The sequence below is a fragment of the Manis pentadactyla genome, chromosome 4 (assembly GCF_030020395.1).
Source record: "Manis pentadactyla isolate mManPen7 chromosome 4, mManPen7.hap1, whole genome shotgun sequence".
Lineage (NCBI taxonomy): Eukaryota > Metazoa > Chordata > Mammalia > Pholidota > Manidae > Manis > Manis pentadactyla.
The window spans coordinates 124,375,382-124,394,629 of record NC_080022.1 but is presented as its reverse complement, the minus strand read 5'-3'; the positions used below and the strand labels follow the sequence as shown (position 1 = coordinate 124,394,629).

Sequence of the window (19,248 nt, the reverse complement as noted above, 5' to 3'; positions counted from 1 at the left end):
CAGTAGAAGTGAGCAGGGATCTGGATTCTGCAGATAACCAGGAACAGAAATGCTATGGAGGGCTGGCACTCACTTTAACTACCCTCCTTCTCAGGGGCTAGTGTGACTTTTAGAGAAAGATCTTGCAATTCCTAACCTGGGAGTAAATGACTGAGCAGATGCTCTCCTCCAGGGAAGTGGGGAAGGTGGTCACAGACCCTGCATTAGGAGCCTGCGCCAGCCCCACCCCTCGCTTCTTCCCTCTGCCACCTTCCTGAGCCTGCTGGCCTCCCCACGCATATTACTACTGCTCAGCTGCAGCCCCTGTATTTGCATTGCGGCAGTGGGCTTGTCTGCTGTTTCATCCATCAATACACCTCCATCTGCTTTTAATTTAATTTTAATTTTCTGTGATTATGAAATGTTTTAAATTTATGAAAAATATTAGGACACCCCAGTACCTACCACCCAGATTTCACACATGTTAACATTTTACCAGATGTACTTCAGATTCCATCTAATTTCCATTGTTTAGGTATTAGTTCAAATCTTTCACTTACTGATGTCTTCTGTTCTTCTCCGTGTTGTGCTTGTGATTAAAAAAATAACTCATTACTCTTAGGCTTCAGGAAGGAGGAGAAGCAAAGACTTAATTTGCCATCTTGAAATAGTGGCCTAGCTATATTTTTACTGTAATAATCTAAAAGACACTGATCCAGGCTGATATCTACCAATTCACTTTCAATATGCACTTGGTGGACTATGAAGTAACCAAGTTTTACTATAAATACTGATGTTTTGCTTTTCCTCTAAGCCATTCAACCAACTATGTTGGGTTCTTACTATGTGATCAGCAATTTTTTTTTCCTTTGATAGAAATGCAAAAGAAGCAAAAATCAAAGAGTTAGGGAAACAGTTGATGGGCAGGCAGCTCCTTAACGATTAGACGTGGCCGTTTCTGCTCGTGTGATGCTTACCACTATGCACTGCTTTCCCAGACGCTGTCATTTGACGTCTTAGGCAGCTAAGTCAGTAGGCAGGGACCATCATGTGAGTCTTACTTAAGAGAAAAGAGAGAAGTGTTTTTTCCCACTGCATGGGAAAGGTTTTATGGATGAGATTTGGGCTGGAATTTGCTGTGTGTGCAGGTGACAGAGACGAGCAGGAGACTCACTCACCACTTAGTCTTGTTAATTATGAACCTCTTTTCTTAGCAGAAGATAGACTGAGTTGTCAAGAGCAAGTGGGTGTTATAAGGCTACTGGTGGGAAATTATTAGAAGTAAAATCAAGGCACTACTTTTTTTCTTCCTCGCCCAATTAAAAATGTTTTTATTAAAAAAAAGATGTGAAGGCCGTATTTTTACAGCAAGTGTTCTTCCGTCACACATGTCCCATTGGGAGCTGACTGGATGTTTTGAGACTAAGAGTATAGTACAGTTGGTGCAGAACAGAGCCCTAGACTTCTGGGGTTTCTGTGGATTCACTTTTATGAAAGTATCTTTTTAAAATTACTATTTTTTTCTGATTATGAAGGACTAAAAAAAGCCATAGATTCTCATCGTAAAAGTTTCAGACAATATGAAACACAGTAAAAAAGAAATTAACCATCATCTTTAATCAAGGACTTCTACTTCCAGTAATGGTGAATGAGGTCATTCGGATTAATTCTCTATGTGTGGGCATCTACAAAAGCCAGACAAATACGGAAAAGACGTCCTCCTGAAGCCATCAGAGAATTAACAAGAGTGCAGAATTACCAGGCCAAGTTCCATGGGAAAGACAGAAATCAGTGGTGAGATTGCTCAATGGGCTATTGCCTCTTGGAGGCACTGATGGTTCCAGGAATGGTAGGTGGGGAGTAAGGAGAAGCCTTGGCAGCTTTGCTGGGATCCAGGAACAAAACTGGAGTCCAGGATGTGCTAAATTATCCAGCAAGTGTTACCTGTTGCCCACACTGGGAGCAGCAGCCCCAGAATGTCAGCGCACGTTGTGTTTGGCAGATATCAGGGTCACCAAGAGACACATTCTCACAGGCACAGGATAAAAGAATGCTTTCTTCACATAGAGAAGAGACAGAGCAAGATCAGTTTAGGGAGTAAGCATGGGGCCCCTGGGCCAGTGAGTGGGTCCTGTTCTGCAGCTGGTGCAGGATGACAGTCCACAAGTATGGGCCTGTGCCCTCTATAGGAAGGGGTAGAGTAGTGGGAATAGCCCAGAGCTGTAGGACATCCACACGTCATCAGAACAGAGAAGTGCACTTCAAACCTGGAGCACAGGAAGATATTCCCAAGCCAGGCGCTGTGCCCAGCCGAGACATGAGAGCTCCTGATCTCCCTGTAAGGAGATGCTCCAGGCCCAAGGCCAGGCCTATGAGACTGTGCAGGGGCCCATCAGCTGCACCCAGGCGACTGGCTCTCAGCACTGCTGCCTCACCTGGAGTGCAGCGGGAATCCCGTGTGGCTGCACTCCAGGAGCTGGCATGAACCAGCGGTAAGCCAGGCCTCCATCTCTGTGGCTCACCCATTACATAAAACATTTGAAAAACAGGATTAATAAAATGAAACCTCTTTGACATTTACAGAAAATTTCATCTAACACCTGTTGATTGCATATTCATTTTCAGCTCATATGAAACATTTGTAAATGATGAAGGAATTTTACAAATAAAAAGTTAAAACATATGTGAACATCTTTTTAGGTAAGTACAGACTTTATGGTGAATTTTTAAAAATAAAGGTATAGTATGCATTCAGGGGGTGTCACAAGGAGGTCTTAAAGATGCTCAGAGTCTCTTATTACTTTTTAAATTTTATTTGGATGGCAGGTATGAGGATGTTTTGTATGACTGCGTTTGCCAGAAGATCCGGTCACCCACTTTCTCATTTAGGCTCATTTAGGCTTGCTGGCTTACCTCACACTCAGGATGAGTACCTTACCTGCAGTTCCCTCCTGGTCCCTCTGGAACTGCAGCCCTGGCTAGCCAGACCTTAGCTGGGGCTGGAGGTGGGAGGTTGTCAAAGGCTTGGGTTAAGGACACCCTCCTCCCCCAATTCCTGAACTCTGAGCTGAGCTGGGATTAGACATAAGTAAAGAGGAGAAGAGAGAGGAGGGTAGCTAAGATTTTTTGAATTGAATTGAATTTCTTTAAGATTAATTTATTTATTGGAGTAATATGGTTGAAAATTAAAGTGTCTGAGGGGTTTTTGGTATACTGTGTTCCATCTTTTCTGCTCCTAAGTAATTTTTTCTCAGAGACAATAACGTTGAACTCTGTAAGCTATTTCTACTGGTTATTTCTACTGGTAGCTGTAATAATATACTTGTACTGCAATATGCACAATTTTCAATTTTTGACATTATATTTTGACTATGAAGGTGGGAATTTGGTTCATTCATCCACCTTTATCTTTTCTTCTTCATTTCCCCAATTTTAATATCATCTCCTCACCCCCAGTTCTCCAGTTACACCATATTTATATATTTATTTTTTGTTCCATTCATCATAGAAAATCTCTCAACTCTTCCCTAAGTAAAATGAAGATATTTGTGCTGCTCTTCTTTACCCCAGCTCTCCTTCCCCTTTCTACCTCCCACTTTCTGCTATTTGTATTTTAAGTTTTTACAAAATTGAGGATATTCTGGATATTCTATTCCAGAAATGTAGCTGAGTTGTTTGTGCTTTATCTACAGGTGGCTTCTCAAAGAGGGAGGTTGAAAAACAGTGTTTACATTATTATAACTATGAAAACATTATTCATCCTGGAATCAGATACTCCAGTAATACCATCTTTTTATACTGCCTTTTGTGTTCCCTGGATTTCAAATTGCCTCTCGCTTTTTCTTGTACCACTTGTCTTTCTTGTGCCTTTAATTTCTTTCCGCCTTCTGCACCCAATCACACATACTGATTTTATTTGCCCCTCAGGTTTCTCTCCCATGAGCCTAGGTTCTTATTCACCATCTAAGCTGCTTGTTCCCTAGGCCTGGGATTGCCGGTCACTGCTTTCTTGGATTGGGTCCACCAGTTTGTTTCCCATGTCTTACCTTTATTGCATTTCTCTCTGTTTCTTGTATCATAACCTCAAGTGAAATTCTTAAAGACAGGGTTTAGAGATGTAAATACCCTGTGACCTTTTATTTTGGAACATGACTTTATTTGCTCTTTACATGTGATCACTGATTTGACTTAGTTGAAAATCGCATTTGCTCAGAAATGTGAAGATATCTCATTTCTAGCCTCTGCTGGTGTTGATGAGCATTTGGATATTGGTTTGACTCTCATTCTTGGTGGGGAGAGTGTTTTATTCTTTCTTTCCAGGTTTTGCATATTCTTTCCATCCTTTGTCTTCTAAAATAATGAAGTGCAAGGTGTGACTTTAATAAAAATTTAGGACTCCTTTCAATCTTGATTACTATGCCATTCAGCTCTGGAAAACATGCTCACATTATTTCTTTGATAATCTCTGTCTCTCTGCTCTCTTTTTCAGAATCTCATTAACCAGATGTCGGGCGTCATGGATGGCTCCACCAGGTCTAATCTATTCTCTGATATATTTATCTCTTAGTTTTTCAATTTCCTGGTTTTTTGAAAAAAAAAATTGGCTTTAAGCTCACATTTTCTTTAGGAGTTTTAATTTTTATCAGTATTTTTACATCAGTTTTTGTTCGCATTATGTATTTCCCTATAGACTGAAGAGTTAAGTCAGAAAAGTAGCTGTCTCACCCCTCCTTTCCCTGTTTCTCCTTCCCCAGGGCTGCTACCTTCTTTTCCATGTTTAACATGATATGCGTGGGTTCTTTCTTTTCTTCTTTCTCCACATTTTTCCTCCTTTTTTCTCCTCCTCCTCTTCTTTCTTTATCATCTTTAAAGGTTTAGGCGTTACTATTGACTTTTTATTTACTATGGGAGGTACGGTCTTAGCTCTCTTTCTTTCCTCTACCTCCATCATCAGGCATCCCTTTCCAGCCCCATTTTCCCATTATCTATGGCCACAAGATGCTGCACAAAAACAAGCCCACCTCATGGCATAAAGAGAAAATCATTCCTTTCTCTCTCCATTGCAAGGTTTCGATGATCTAGGCTGCGCAGCTCCCCTGACCTAGAGGAAGCTCCCTCGTGCCTGGATGCTGACTGGCGTTGGCTAATTTAGGCTGCATTCCACTGGGATGACTTGGGCAAATGAGACAATTAGACTGTCCTTCACATGGTTCCCCTACCCTAGCAGGCTGCCCTGGGCATGTTCTCGTGGGTGGTAGAAGCACAGGAGAGAGAACCCCCTTGAAGCCTCACCTAACATCCCATTAGACAAAGCAAGCCACACGGCTGGTCCCAGGATCAGGAAGCTGGTTGCGTTGTTTCGGCCATAGTGGGGTTTTGGCAAAGTTACAGGGCAAAGGGCATGGGTACAGGGGTACAGGAAGGGAGGCAGAACTGGAGCCATCACTATAACCCTCCCTCTTTGTACATATGCATATAAAACCTACGGCTCAGTTTTGGTGGGATCAATATACTCTTTCTCTCTAAAATATTTTGAATTCTCTGGAGTTTAAGAAATAATGTTTCTTACAACTTTTTTGTTTTTACTTATTTCAGTTTCCAACTTTTCTAATATTCTAGCTTTATTCCAAGATGTTGGATACGGCATCAAAGAATCTAGCAAGTTCATCTTCCGGAACGAATCCGTCCAGGAAGCATCGGATCTGCCCGTCTGGACTGGTTGCCTTTCCCTCTGATGTACAGAGACAGAGCTGTCACCCTGGGATCTCCGTCTCTTTTATGAGTTTAATCCCCTGCTTTCCGCATCCGCGGCTGCCTGCTTCTCAGGGACTGCCTCTCCTCCAGCAGCTTCCTGAGGAAGGTACCTGGGAGATGTGATTTTTGATACAGTGAGTCTATGAGAGGGCTTTATTCTAGCCTAACTTGATTGATAGTTTGGAAAGAGAAGCCTGTGGCCTTTGTACAACTTCTGCAGACCAGTATTTCCCAACATGTAACATTTTGTTCTGAAGATGTTAATATTTGTCTTCTACAAAACTTATTTTGAGGACAGGGCAGTTGGATAAGCTTTGCATCAAAAGAGTTAATCTGGTGTCTGTCTGAAGAGCTTCCTAGAATTTTTAATGGACAAACACATGTTGTGAGTGTTCAGGAGGAAGATGTATGAGCTTTGTTTTTCCAACTTTTTTTGATCACGGACGTTTTACTTGGTTGTTGCATCATAAGAAAGTAGTGTTTTGCAGCCCAAACATTTGGAAACGGTATAAAAGGATTTGAAGCTTGGGTGCCCTCATTTAGGACCTACAAAGAAACTCATTCTTCTCACCCCACTGACCCCCCACCCTTGTGACTCCTCCCCACAAGCCTGCCTTTAAAATCCCCAGTTTACTGCTGGTGGTGATTTTCAGAATGGAGATGTGTGTAGGTAGGAGGGGAACAGCGAGATAAAACTACGTACCCAATAAAGGGACCAGAGGGAAGAATTTAAGATTTTTAAAAAGTAATCATAGCGAACTATCTTAAAATAAGAGCTGTAGTCCTTTCTGCAGGTGCCGGCAGGCGAGTAATTCCCCAGTCAATCTGCCTCTTTGTCTTGAGGGGGATGATAGACAAATTTAAATATAAATCCATCAAAAGTCCTTTGGGGGAAGCACTTATCCCCATTCCCAGGCCGTGTGGTCCTGGGGGAACTGACCCTATTCTCTCTTGAGGATGGTCTTGTGACCCAGTACTAGCTAATATACATAAGCTATGGGAATTTTGCTGGAACTTTTGGGAAAAGAGACATTAGTTTTTTGCTTTGATCGCCAGCTAGTTGGACAATGCAAACTTAGGGCTGTGGAGGCCTTTTCCGCCACCGTGTTTTTGGAGGCACTGTCTACAATTATAGCCAACACAGAGGAAAGCAGAATCAAGGAATAGAAGGGAATAGAAGTCCATGAATTCACCAAGTTCCCCTTTGCCACCCCAGATCCTCCTTGCCTGATCTAGCAGCTTCATCTTTGGACTTTTCAGTTCTTGAGACATTGCATCATTTTTAGGTTTCAGCTAGTTAAAATTGGGTTTCTATCATTTCCAAAGAAGAGAATCCAGAATAATAGAATTACTTTGCCTCCTTAGCTTCATAGGGTGTTGGGATTAATTGGGCATGTAAATAGAAGTGCCGATGGTATTATTAGAACTAATCAATTGTTAGTTTCCATTTCCACACTATTTTTTCCCCAGAAGAGTGTTCTAGAACATGAAAGTCTACTGAGACCAACTTAGGAGAAAGAAATCCAGCTAAACCATATCCAGGACACCCGACCTTAGCCAATGCATGAAAATTTGATGCTAAGATGAAAAGTAGCTAAGTGTCAGGGTGTTGTGGGATCGTAGCTCCAAACAATGTCTGTTCTGCACTCTGTTTCAGAGAAACAGGGGACCATGCACAAATGGACTGTGGCCAGTTCTCTGAGATGCTGCCAGGAAGAGAAAGCAGCAGAAACTCTCTAGCAGAGAAAGGTACGCCGTATTTGCTGGTGTTCTCTGACCACCCACCTGTGCTTGTCTGTCTCCTAACAATAATATCTTTCTTTCTTCCCCATGGGCCAATGCTAGGGTTTTAAGCAGAAGCTCCCTGGCTCTTTTTAGCATATTAAGGAAGCCAAAGGACCTCCATGGGTGTTGGCAGGGGCTGCTTTAACAAATATCCTGCTATAGACACAGGCATTTCTCTGTCTTGAGTAACAGTTCTGCTCTGTGTCAGTGAGAACCATCCCATTGTACTGATTGCCGAGGATTGAAGATCAGGGGGGAAATGGATCAGGTTGTAGACAAAGCAGCCTAGCTTACCTTTCAGAGCAGCTGAGTGTCCTTGCCCTACTATTTCTCCAGCCCAACACAGTGCACACTTACACAGCTGGCGCACACACGTGCGCGCCGATGCACATGCTTGGCTGTGGTCTCTGCGTTCCAGACTGGAGGCATGTCTGCAGACAGTCAGTGACGCAGCCTGCAATTCCTACTCCCCTGGAAGGGGGTCTGGGTGGGGAAGTGAGCTGGCTGGTGGTTTACCAAGGTCTTTTCTGAGTTTCTCTCATTTTGTGAGAAGGATGGGCTTGTAACTAAGAAAAGCAAACTGGGAGATTTGGTTGTGTGTTAGGAGGATAGCGTGTCCCTCCCTGAGGTGCAGTCTGCTCTTCTTTTTATTCTGTTGCCTGCAAAGGAATCTTTTCTCCTGAAAGGAAACATGGAAGGAGAAGCCCAGGGTAGGAGAGTATGTGGGTGGAATGGGAGTGAGGTTCAAGTGCCTGCAGCACCAGTGGTTGGCACTGGGACGGCATCGTGGACAGGCAGGAGTGTGTGCTCCTGGGTCTCTTGGATGTCATGACACACCTGCTCTATGGGGAAGGGGCTCCAGTTCACCCTGTGCTTTGTGGAGCTCTGGGTTCAAAAGTTGCATTGCCTCCCTGATCGCTCGGGCCTCACCTCAAATGACCTCCTCGGAGCAATATACCTTGGTCATCTAGTGACCGGTCACTTGGTCGATCCTCTTGAATTGTCCCCCGACTCTGGCACATTACCTGCTGTGCATCTCTCATGGCACTTTTCAGTACTGGAAAGTATCTGTTTGCTGGTTTATGTGTTCTCTGTCTGCTCCCATCCACTAGAATGTATGCTCCTTGACGTCGAGGACTGCCTTCTTCCCTGTGTCCCCGTCAGTCTGCACAGTTGCTGGTACACTGAAGGCACTCATTAAGTGCAGAATCTGTTGACCAACTGACCTTCTTAGATTGTCTAGGGACGGAGAAGAAGCAAACTAATGAACTTAATTTTCTGATCTAAGGACGTGAGGTATAAAAATAATAAATCCTCATTAGCCTCTTTAAGAAATAAAGTGCATTCTATTATGGGTATAATGGTTGATTTTACATGTCAGCTTGGCAAAGCTATGGTGCCTAGTTGATTAGCTAAACACCAGTAGAGCTTATACTGTGAAGGTATTTTTTAAAAGATACAGTTAAAATTTAAAGCAATAGACTTTGAGTAAAACAGATTGCCCTCCAATGCAATGATTTGTAAGAAATATAAATTTGATCATTCAGATGGCCAAAATGTATTTCTTAGATATATTTGGATTTTATCCAAGTCTCTGAAAATGCTTCAGAGCCTTAAGAGTGAAATGGGTGTTCTTGTTATTAACGAGGGTGACTTGGACTCTGCTCAGGGGCAGGGGCTGGTTGTTGGAGGGCAAACCATGTGATCAGATGGTGGGAACTTTTGGCCCCAACCCCCAATCCCTGGAGGGGGAGGCGGACAGAAGGACTGGAGGTTGAAGCAGCCAATGGCAAATGTCAGTCGTGAAACATCCATAAAACCTTATGACAGGTAAGTCTTACGGAATTTCCTATCGACCGTATTATGAAGTCTCCATAGAAACCAGAGAGGACAGCTCATTGGTCCTTGGAGAGCTTCCACGCTTGGGGAACCAGGATGCCTCCACGTGCCACTGGGCCAGGCCCAAGCTCCACGAGGACAGAAGCTCCTTTGTGCAGCTCTCACCCTATATATCTCATCATCTGCGTTGATTCATATCCTTTATCATGCCCTCTAATGAACTGGTAAATGTAAGCATTTTCCTGAGTTCTGTGAGCAGCTCTAGCAAATTAATTGAACCTAAGGAGGAGGTTACTGGAACCTCCAATCTGTAGCCTGTAGGTCAGAAGCACAGGGAACAGCCTAGAGCTTGTGACTGGTATCTGGAATGGGGGTGGGGATGGTGGTGGTCTTATAGGACAGAGTACGCAACCTGTGGAATCTAACACTATCTCTAGGCGGATAGTGTCAGAATTGAGTTGAATTCTCAGACAGCAGCAGGGTGTCTGTGTCTGAAAATTGCTTGGCGGTGTGTGTGGAGCAACCCTGCACCCTATCTGGGTCCAGGGAACCGTAAAAGACCATCTATAATGTGGGTGAGCCTCATCTAATCAGTTGAAGGCCTTAAAAGCAAAGACTGAGGTTTCCTGAAGAATGAATCCTCCTCAAGACTGCAACATCAGTCCTTACCTGAATTTCTAGCTAGCTAGCCTGCCCTGCAGACTTCAGATTTGCCAGTCCCCTCACAACTGTATGAGCTGACTCCTTAACATAAATCTCTCTTATATCGATAGAGAAAATAAAATGTATAATTGTATATAAATATATATTTATAAATACAAAATTTAATATAAAATTAATATGAATTATTACTATAAAATATAAATATAAATTAACATGAGTGTATACACACACACAATATATATATGTATCCTCTTGATTCTGATTCTATTTCCCTGGAGAACCCTATCTAGTAAAAGGGGTAAGTCATAATAATAACTACTGCTATTTCCTTTAAAGTTATTTTGTGCCAGCCACCGTGCTAAATGCCCCAACCATATCATTTCATTTAATTCTTACTACAGCCCTAAAAAACAAGCATTATTATTGTTCTCAGTTTATAATGTGGAAATAAGGTCCAGAGAGGTTAAGCAACTTAGCCAACATCACACAGCTGTCAAAGCAGGGAGTCAGAATCAAACCTGAGTCTGTCTGATGCAGAAACATATGCTCTTAATCACCATGTAACACTGAAACTGGGACACGAGTCAGGAATGGCTCTTGTCTTCCAAGGGTTTGTGGTGTTTTACAGGAAGGTGAAGACAGAAATAATTATAATTTACAAGCTAGAGATTGATAAGATAACAGATAAGTCTTATGGAATTTTGGAGGAGAGAAAGATCAGTTCTGGCATCTGTGGGTCCTGCAAGGATTAATGGATAATAGGTTCATCCTGGGTTTTGAGGAATGGGTAGGATGTGAACACATGTGGCGAGGGAGGATGATCATTCTGGATCAGCACTGCCAAGCAGAAGTGAACCCAAGTCACACGAGAGAGCTGCATTAAGAATTTAAATGTCTCTAGCAGCTGAACTGAAAAGTAAAAGGAAATTGACAAAATTAAATGTAGTAATGTGCTGGCCCAGTGTATCCAAAATATTATTATTCTAACATGTAACCCACATACAAATTATTAGTTAGGTGCTTTCACATTTTTTTGTATGAGGTCTTTGAAATGTTATGGCACATCTCAATTCAACAGGTAATAACAATGTAAAATATTATTTAAAAAGAGATATTTTGCTTTATTTCTTTCCTAATAAGTCTTTGGGACCTGGTGTGTATTTTCCCTTATGACCCAACTCAATTCAGACTAGCCACATTTCAGGTGCATGACAGCTCCATGCAACTAACTCTCAACTCTCATGGGAGAAGGGGAGAAAGACCTGCCTTAGGAAGACCACAGCATGAAGGATGAGTAGGTAGTGGAATGGCAGATGGAAAGTGAGGGCAGTAGTTCCAGTCAGAGGTGAGGACGTTAAACAGAGTCTGGGACACTGGGGACAGAGAGTGTAAATGTTTCCAGATGAGAGTTTACAGGCACTGGCAAGGGAGAAGAGCCACAGGAGAAATTAACACAGGACTCCAAGCTCTCTGTCTGGGTGACTGGGAGACAGAGCAGTGAAGTAGGGAGCTGGCCTTCTATCAGCGGATTACAAGGGCCTTGGGGATTCCGAATCAGCTTCCAGGGCCTCTCCTGCCTCCTCACCCGGGAAAGATGTCCTGTGTCTTGGATCCTCTCCAGGGGGAAGAGGGTGTACAGTTGAACTGTTAAGAATGTCTCTGCCTTGTGCAGAGTTCCATCCCTCCTTCATCTTGCCTGAGCTCCGTGACCCTGAGCATCTCGTGGACCGTCTCCGGGTCTTGGAATTCCTGGGCAACACCCCCCCACCCCCACCCCAATGGTGTGGTTAGATAGCAGCTGGGTCCTGCCATCGGCTGTGTGGCTGATGACCTGTTATTATATGCTCCATGCATCTCTAATTGCTCTAATGAGCTGGAAGTCTGTAGGAGGAACGGCCAAGATTTACAGCTTCTGCTTGGGAAAACTACCTCCCGTCAAGGCAGGGATTAACTGGGTCAGGCATGACTCGGCTCAGCGGCTGCTGATAGCAAGTAACAAGGACCATGAAAGCCCTCGGTGATTAGAGCCGAGCACTATCTCGGGTGCCTTCCTCACCACTGTTTATGTTAGATTGTGGCCATCCAGGGAGCTCGCTTGGTGTGTGTCAGACATACTTAATAGAAAGATAATTTGGGAATAAGAATATACAAGATTGTGGTGGGGAGACTGTGCGTTGGGCGGGGAGGGGGCCTGGACTAATTCCCACGTCTGGCGATCTGGATGGGGGCGCCTGGAGACTTCTCCGACACGCCTCAGTTTCTGGGGCTCCCTTTCCCTTAATCCTCTCCCAGCTCTTCCTTGATTGCATTCAGATGGGCCTCAGCGCTGCCCACTCAGATAATTCATCTGAAACTTCAAGTTCTGGTCCTTTTCTTTTCCAGTGTTTATTAATCTCCCCTTTTTCCTGTTCTCCTAGATATCTGTTCGGCTTCCTCCTTTCCATTCACTTATAATTTTTCTTGTTAATCAATTTACGTCTTCCATTCACTTTCATTTGCAGAAGCACCTAAGGGGTGAGGCTTTTTTCTCGGGCCCTCCGCTATTTTTGTGTACCTGGTGTTGCTTCTCATATTTCTTTCCTGCTCCATTTGCTGTGTTCCTGGAACCTTTGTTACAGTTTCTCTTTGCCTTTTCTATCCAACTGTTCTTTGAGAAGAAAAAAAAAATCAATATAGAAGGATCTCCCTAGTGCAAGGAATTTATACTAAATGATCTCCCAAAAAACGAAACTGTCCTCATCGGAGGTAAAGACCTTTAATAGGATCCGCTCCATAATGCTAGAGGGGTTAGCGCAGCTCACTGGAGATGGGAATAGCTGAACCAATACTTTTTCTTTTCTTTTTGGTTAGTCAGCAATGAATCAATTCCAGAGGCTATCAGGCTGAAAATTAGCAATGGGAGGAAAGAAGTCATATGATTTGGATTCTCTTGTTGACATTAGCCTTGTCACAATGCCAAAGAGCTTTCCATAGTTCTCTAGGGGACTGTTTATCAAAACCACAAAAATGGCCTGCACAGAGCTCTCTGCTCAGGACCAGCCCATACCAGGCGTCTGAGGATCAGGGTTTGAAATTCCTTCTCTTAGCATCATCCCCAAACACACGGGGAAAACCCCTAATAGTCCTGCTCCCTTCGTAATAATCCAATTTGGATCAAATGACCATATTATCATTCAGAGCCTTCTTTAACCTCTTAATACTCCACTCATACGGGCTCCTAGGATAATGAGCTCCAGATGGCACGGGGTAACTGAGTCCACCCTCCTAGTTTTAGAGGAGTTCCAACTCAAGCTACTCCAGTCAGGCAGGTGTCTTTCAGCCCCCAGGCACCCGCCAGGGACAATTGCCCAGCCTCTGTACTGTGTTCTTGTCATGAGGGGAGGTTCAGCAGCCAGTAGGAAGGACATTCCTTTCTCAATGGACTGGGAAGCTGATGCTAAGGGGCTGAGCCTTCCTCACGTCTGCTCTGCCCTTGTGAGCAGCAGCGTGGAAACACACGGTTTGCCTCAAGGCCTCCTGCTTTTCAGTCTGTGCTCTGCTCTTTCCTGGCCATAGGAACTTAGACAAGTCATCTGATCTTCTTCAGCCTCTGTTTTTCATCTGTAAAATGGGCATGACACCTGCCCAAATGACTTCTCAGGGCATCTGTGAGGTGCATGAGAGATGAGAGAGGGCTCTGCAAACTGCAAGGTGCTGCACAAGAGCACCCTTAGTATCGTTGCCATCATCCTTGGCCAAGGCGGCTGTTGGACTGTCTTCCTGTAGGAGCCTGAGGTGTGGAAAGGTTGGGGCATCTTGTTTGCCTACCCATTGCCACACTGGGTTTCGGGCACGTGGCCTCTCTTGCTTCTCCCTTCTGGCCCCTCACTGGCCTCCCACTTGGCCTCCCAACCCTCAGCAAACTCTTTTTCTCTTGAAGTTGGGCAGAGGTGGTCTTCCAAAGCTGACAGTTCAAGCCAGAGGGGGGCATTTCCTAACCCTATCTGAGACAACTTTCTGACCAGCGAAGGTTAAATGGACGCTGTGAAGGTGCAACCTGCAGGTGAGGCCGGGCTGGGGCTCCTTCCTCAGGGCGCTTTCAGGAGACTTTAGAATGAAGGCTGGGAGGGACATATACTTGAGCGGAGAGGGGATAACCATGTGAGAGAAGATTATGTGTACTGTTCCTGAACCCAGCAGTGTGAATTATTGATAAATGCTTCTTTGTTCTTTATTAAGAAACGCCATGTTGTTTTTGTCATAACATTTTTCTTTTTTTACATCTTCTGTGTTTTATGCATATTAGCGTATTGGCTCTCTTCGTCCTGGGGCCCTGTGAGATTGGTATCATCACATCTCCCATTTTACAGAGGGGCAGAGAGATGACACCACTTTCTAAGGTGACCAAGTGGTAATACTGGGATTCCAGCACAGTTTTGTCCAGCTCTACAGCTCACATGGTAACCAGAGAGAAGGGGGACTGACCTGTGAGGCTCCCAGCTTTAAATAGCAATGCTAGCACACTTCTCTGACCTCTCTCGCACCTTCTAAATTGTAAGAGAACTGACCAAAGGAATATTGCAAACAGAGGGGAGTCCATATCTGTGCTGAAAATTAGGGAATATGGTCACCCATGTTCTGAAAACACTGAGGAACTTCTCCAACAGAGGATTTCACGAGAACGGGAGGAAAGAAGGACCACAAGGCCATGTTACCCCCAGAGGATGCAGCCACCTGTGGGGTGGGCCAACACGCCAACAGGAAGCCATCAAGGCAGGAGCGTGCACGGGATGGGGGTGAGACTCTCTTGCTGCCCTTCTCTTTCTTCTTAAGCATTGCTCTTCCAGATGACAGGGACCCAGAAGCTAGGTCTGGAAGGTGGCACTCCTTTCATGCTGTTCAGCTTGTACCTCGTTCAGCAGAAAGCCTCGCGGTACCACACAGTTCCACATGTGGCTGGCCCTGGGAAGCCACAGTACACTTGCTGCATTTGTGTGTTTCATGGGGCATTTTTGTGGGTGTCTCAAGGGTGGAGATGGAAGTTCACAATTGTTTTGTCATCTAGCCCAGAAGACCAGTCTTCATTCTTTAGTACAGGGATATTTCTACAGATTCCTCTTCAGCTCTTCCTCCCTCCTCTCTGAGTGAACCTTCCTTTTGTCAAAAGGATCTGCATATATTTAAAAGTCAGACAAATACTAGAAGACTTGTGAAGAAAAATAGCAATCCCTTTAATCACCTTTTTCTACCTTAACTCTCCAGAAACAAAATCTTTCCATAATTTCAACTGTTCTTTCCTCTGTATCTCTAAATATGTGTGTAGGTGACCATTTTTGATTTAGTAATTTAGAGGTTATTTACTGATATTATATTGCAGTAGAGGATAATTTAGTTTTTAGACACTCTCGCCTCCACCACGGCCCAAACCTACATACCCCCACCTTCTCCCTAATATTTTTAATACTTTTTAGTGAAATCATTATTCATTTTTATAATTCTGTGACCACATAAATATTGCTTTTGCTACTGTACTATATCTTTTATATTTTAAAATATATACTGCTGCAGTAGGTATTTTCTCCTTTTCCAACTTTTTGCTTTCCTTGGAGTCAATAAGCCTTTTAAAAACTTATTTTAAATGCATCAGATAATCCAGTAGCTCCTTTCTGTGTGTGTTTTCTTGGAGTCCACTGCCTGTTCTGATCGGTGCTGTGTGTTCTGTGCCATTGGTGCCCGGATTTCCCTTAATATTTTCCTTCGTGACCAACCCGGGGTTTCCTTCCACTGGACCCAAGATCACCCCCTCTCGGGATTTATGTTCTCATTGTAATGGAGGCCATCCTCCAGTAGCTTCCTGAAACAATGACATGTGGGAGGTCTATTTTTGGATTCTGTGAGCGTCAGAAAACACCTTTATTCCTCTTTCATACTTGATTAATTGTTTGGCTGAGTGTAGAATCTTAGATTGGAAATAACTTTCCCATAGAATTTTGAAGGCATTGTTCTGTTTTTATCCACAACACCCACCCCCCTACCCTTAGTATGCTTTTAAAATAGTCTTTTTGTGTGTGTGTCTCTTGGTTTGTGTCTTTCTTGTGTTGGGTGTTTGATGGATCTTTTTGATTTAAAGTCTTGTGTCCTGCAGTTCTGGAAAATTTTCTGCATTGCTATTATTATTATTTTATAATTTTAACCTGACAGCTTTTATGTTCACTTTTTTAAATTGAGCTCCTTATCATAAGATATCAGCTTCCTGAATTAAACCCGCAGGTTTTTGGTATTTAATTTTTTTATCCTATCTTCCAGCTCCTTATGTTTGTTGTTCTACTTTGTGAGAAGCTGACTTAATTTGGCTTTCTAAGCCTTCTCTGAATTAAAACTAATTTGACTCTTAGATTTTAAATGTTCATATTTACTTACCCTCTAGCCATTTCTCCTATTTCCTTCATGTTCTTGTTTCGTAGAGGCGATCCTATTTTTGCAAAGGTATAATAGCTTTTTTTTCATAAGTTTTCTTTTGCCTCCTGTGTTGTTTCTGTTTCTTCTACATGTTTTGCTTTTTTAAAATTATTTCTTGTTTTGGCCTTTAGCTTTAATATCTGTGGCCCTCTTGGAATCTGAGTGATCCTGGTCTGTTCATATTAACAAAAGAATAAGGCCCTAAAAATTAACTGGGGACTCCATGCTTTTTGCTGGTGGCTACACCAGGGATGACGGGGCTGGCGACCTGCTTGCTGTAGACTTGTCTCTCAGGCTGTTCAGCTTCTCCAAAGAATCCTCTCTTCTCTTTCTGATCGTAAAGGTTTGGCTCTCTGCTATCTGGAAACAAGAAGTTGAACGTCCCACTGGTCAGTATGTACATTTAAGTTAACCCCGTGTTTTACACGCTGCATATCATCCTTACCTTGTACTAAGCCTGGAATCCTTGTTCCAGAAATGTTTGTGGCTCAGTTTTTCTGAGGCCACTGTGTTGTATAGGGCTGGGTGGGTGAGCGTTTTTGCTGGACTGCATGGAATGGGGGCCAGGATGTGTGGTCTGGTCATTCCACATTTGCATTCCACCCCGCGCCCTGCCTTTCCACAGCACTGGTACCTCCTCAGGCCTTCTGTGGCTCCTCGGGGCGTATCAGCTGTTACTGGGATGGTATACCTCCAAAGCCAGCAGAATGAAGTTTCCACAGATTGTGGGGGTCAGTGACCTCTCTCAGCTTTCTGTCTTCCAAAAATGTATTTTTTTCATGCAGAAGCATCCTCTCCTGCCTATTTCATCCTTGCAGGTTTGTATCTTTTTTTAAAAAAATCTTTTTGTTCCATGAAATGAGGTTTCCACAGAGAGAGATGAACACACAAACTCACTCTGCCACGTCACAGGCCGCCACCCAGGCCTATGAAGAGAACCGGAGGAATGAGAGCCAGATGTACGTAAGGAAGCCCCATGTGCAGGTGGCTGGTGGAGACAGTGGTACGAAGTGCCCAGGGAGGCCAGTCTGGTGGTTTCCTTAAGGTCTTGAGGAGAGATGGTAGGTGAAAGGTGGAAGATGTCGGCAGATGGGTGTTGTATCTGCAAGTTGGAAAAATATTAAGCAGAAGATTTGAAAAGGCAGCCGATGTCCCAGCAGGTAGATGAATTCTGTGTTTGGATCTCTCTCTTCACCCTTCATATTCTTTAATGCACAGTATTTTGGCATATTTTACCCATCATTTCTCCCTTTTCCATACCTTTTATTTCCCTGGAGGCCCAGGGCTGGTGCTTTTAGTTTGTTCATTTAGCTGTGTTCTACAGAAGTGTTTCTTAAGCTTTATTGTGCATAAGAATCTTATTTTCACAATACAGATTCTGTGTTATAGATCCGAGATGGAGCCTGAGATTCTGCATTTCCAGCAAACTCCCAGGTGATGCTGATTGTTCTACATGGTTCAAGAAGGAAGTTTGAAGACTTGGGAAAGCCAGAGCATGAAGGGTCATCCACACAGAGGCATGCTCCGACCCCAACTCCTCTCCCTGCTCGGTGGTCACTCCTCTGCCCTTCAGCAGGGTTTGGTGGGCTGACTAGCCCTGGCGTTCCTGCAGTGCATCATTTCTGGGGATCATCTGTAAGGCCTGGTCTACAGCAGGCCTGCCGCAATGATGTGTTGCCCTGGCCATTCCCTGCTCCCCACACTCTGGGCACCCCAGGACTGTGCACAGCTTGGAGAGGGGTCTGCCGCTCCTTCAGCACCCCTGCCGCTTGCCACAGTGCTTTCCTATGTTCTCCCTGGTCCCGCTCCAGCCCCATAGCCAGCAGGGACGCAAGTGGGCAAATGGATGGGAGGCAACGGTTGACTCACTATGGCAATGTAGGTTAAATTCCAACACCCAAAACTTAGCTGGAATATCAGCAGGTTTCTTCTGACATAGTAAACAGCAGTCTTTAATCACAGAATACAGAAAGCAAAAGAAGGAGTTTGCTTACTTTATGTCAAGAGATGGAGAACTACCAAAGTGACCAAATGTGTATTTTCAGAACTAGCATTTGCTGTTTTCATTTGTCTAATGTAATTTCACCTCTCCTTCAATGGGGATTTCAATAGTCTCATGTGATTTTACAAGATGCAGAAGTGGTTTAAGGAGCAAAAGGAAGAACTGGCTTGTTTTGATTTGTTTATAATGAGTGTAATTAGGGTTTTTTAATGCATTTTTTTTTTCTCAAAAGCCTGAAATGAATTTGAGAACCTGGATGTTATCTAGGCTGGACCAGTCCACAAAAAGTGGATTCTTTCTGGTCGTTGTAGTCAGTCAGGGTGAATCTAGCTTCTGCTTCCTGCGGGGGTGGCCTCTGATTTCCTGGATCTTTGCCTTGCTATCATCAGTGGGGTTACCGTGTGCAACTTCAAGGATGATGTCCTATTAGTACAAATGAATTGTAGTAATGAGATCTTGGTTTGGTTGCATATCATGCCTGACCGCCTGCCAAAACTCAAACAGATATCCCAAAAGGGGTACTCAATTGCATCAACAAAAACAGCGTGTGTACATGAAGAGCTCACCAGTGGGGAATTCAAATGAATCTCTAACGTTTCTGGGTTACGTGACTCTACCTCTAATTACTTATCCCACAGAGGTTAGGGAAAGAGACCCAGAGTGAGGAAACGGATGTGTAATCATTGGCTTGCAGGCTTGCTCTCTGTTGTTTGGTGCAATATTAACATCCCTTTATGTTTCTTGAGCATTTGCCCAACTGTGTTTTCTCAGTAGGGTGGATGGAAGGC

The 19,248-nt window shown here is 43.8% G+C and overlaps 1 long non-coding RNA gene across 1 annotated transcript in view; it reads left to right on the top strand.

The window, feature by feature from the left end:
* The window catches only part of LOC118932403 (uncharacterized), a 67,667-nt gene that overhangs the window by 16,754 nt on the left and 31,665 nt on the right, over positions 1–19,248 (top strand). Inside the window, exons 2-3 of the long non-coding RNA XR_005032763.2 lie at positions 5,599–5,839; positions 7,391–7,482. This is a non-coding gene — a long non-coding RNA (uncharacterized LOC118932403). The remainder of the gene's footprint in view (positions 1–5,598; positions 5,840–7,390; positions 7,483–19,248) is intronic.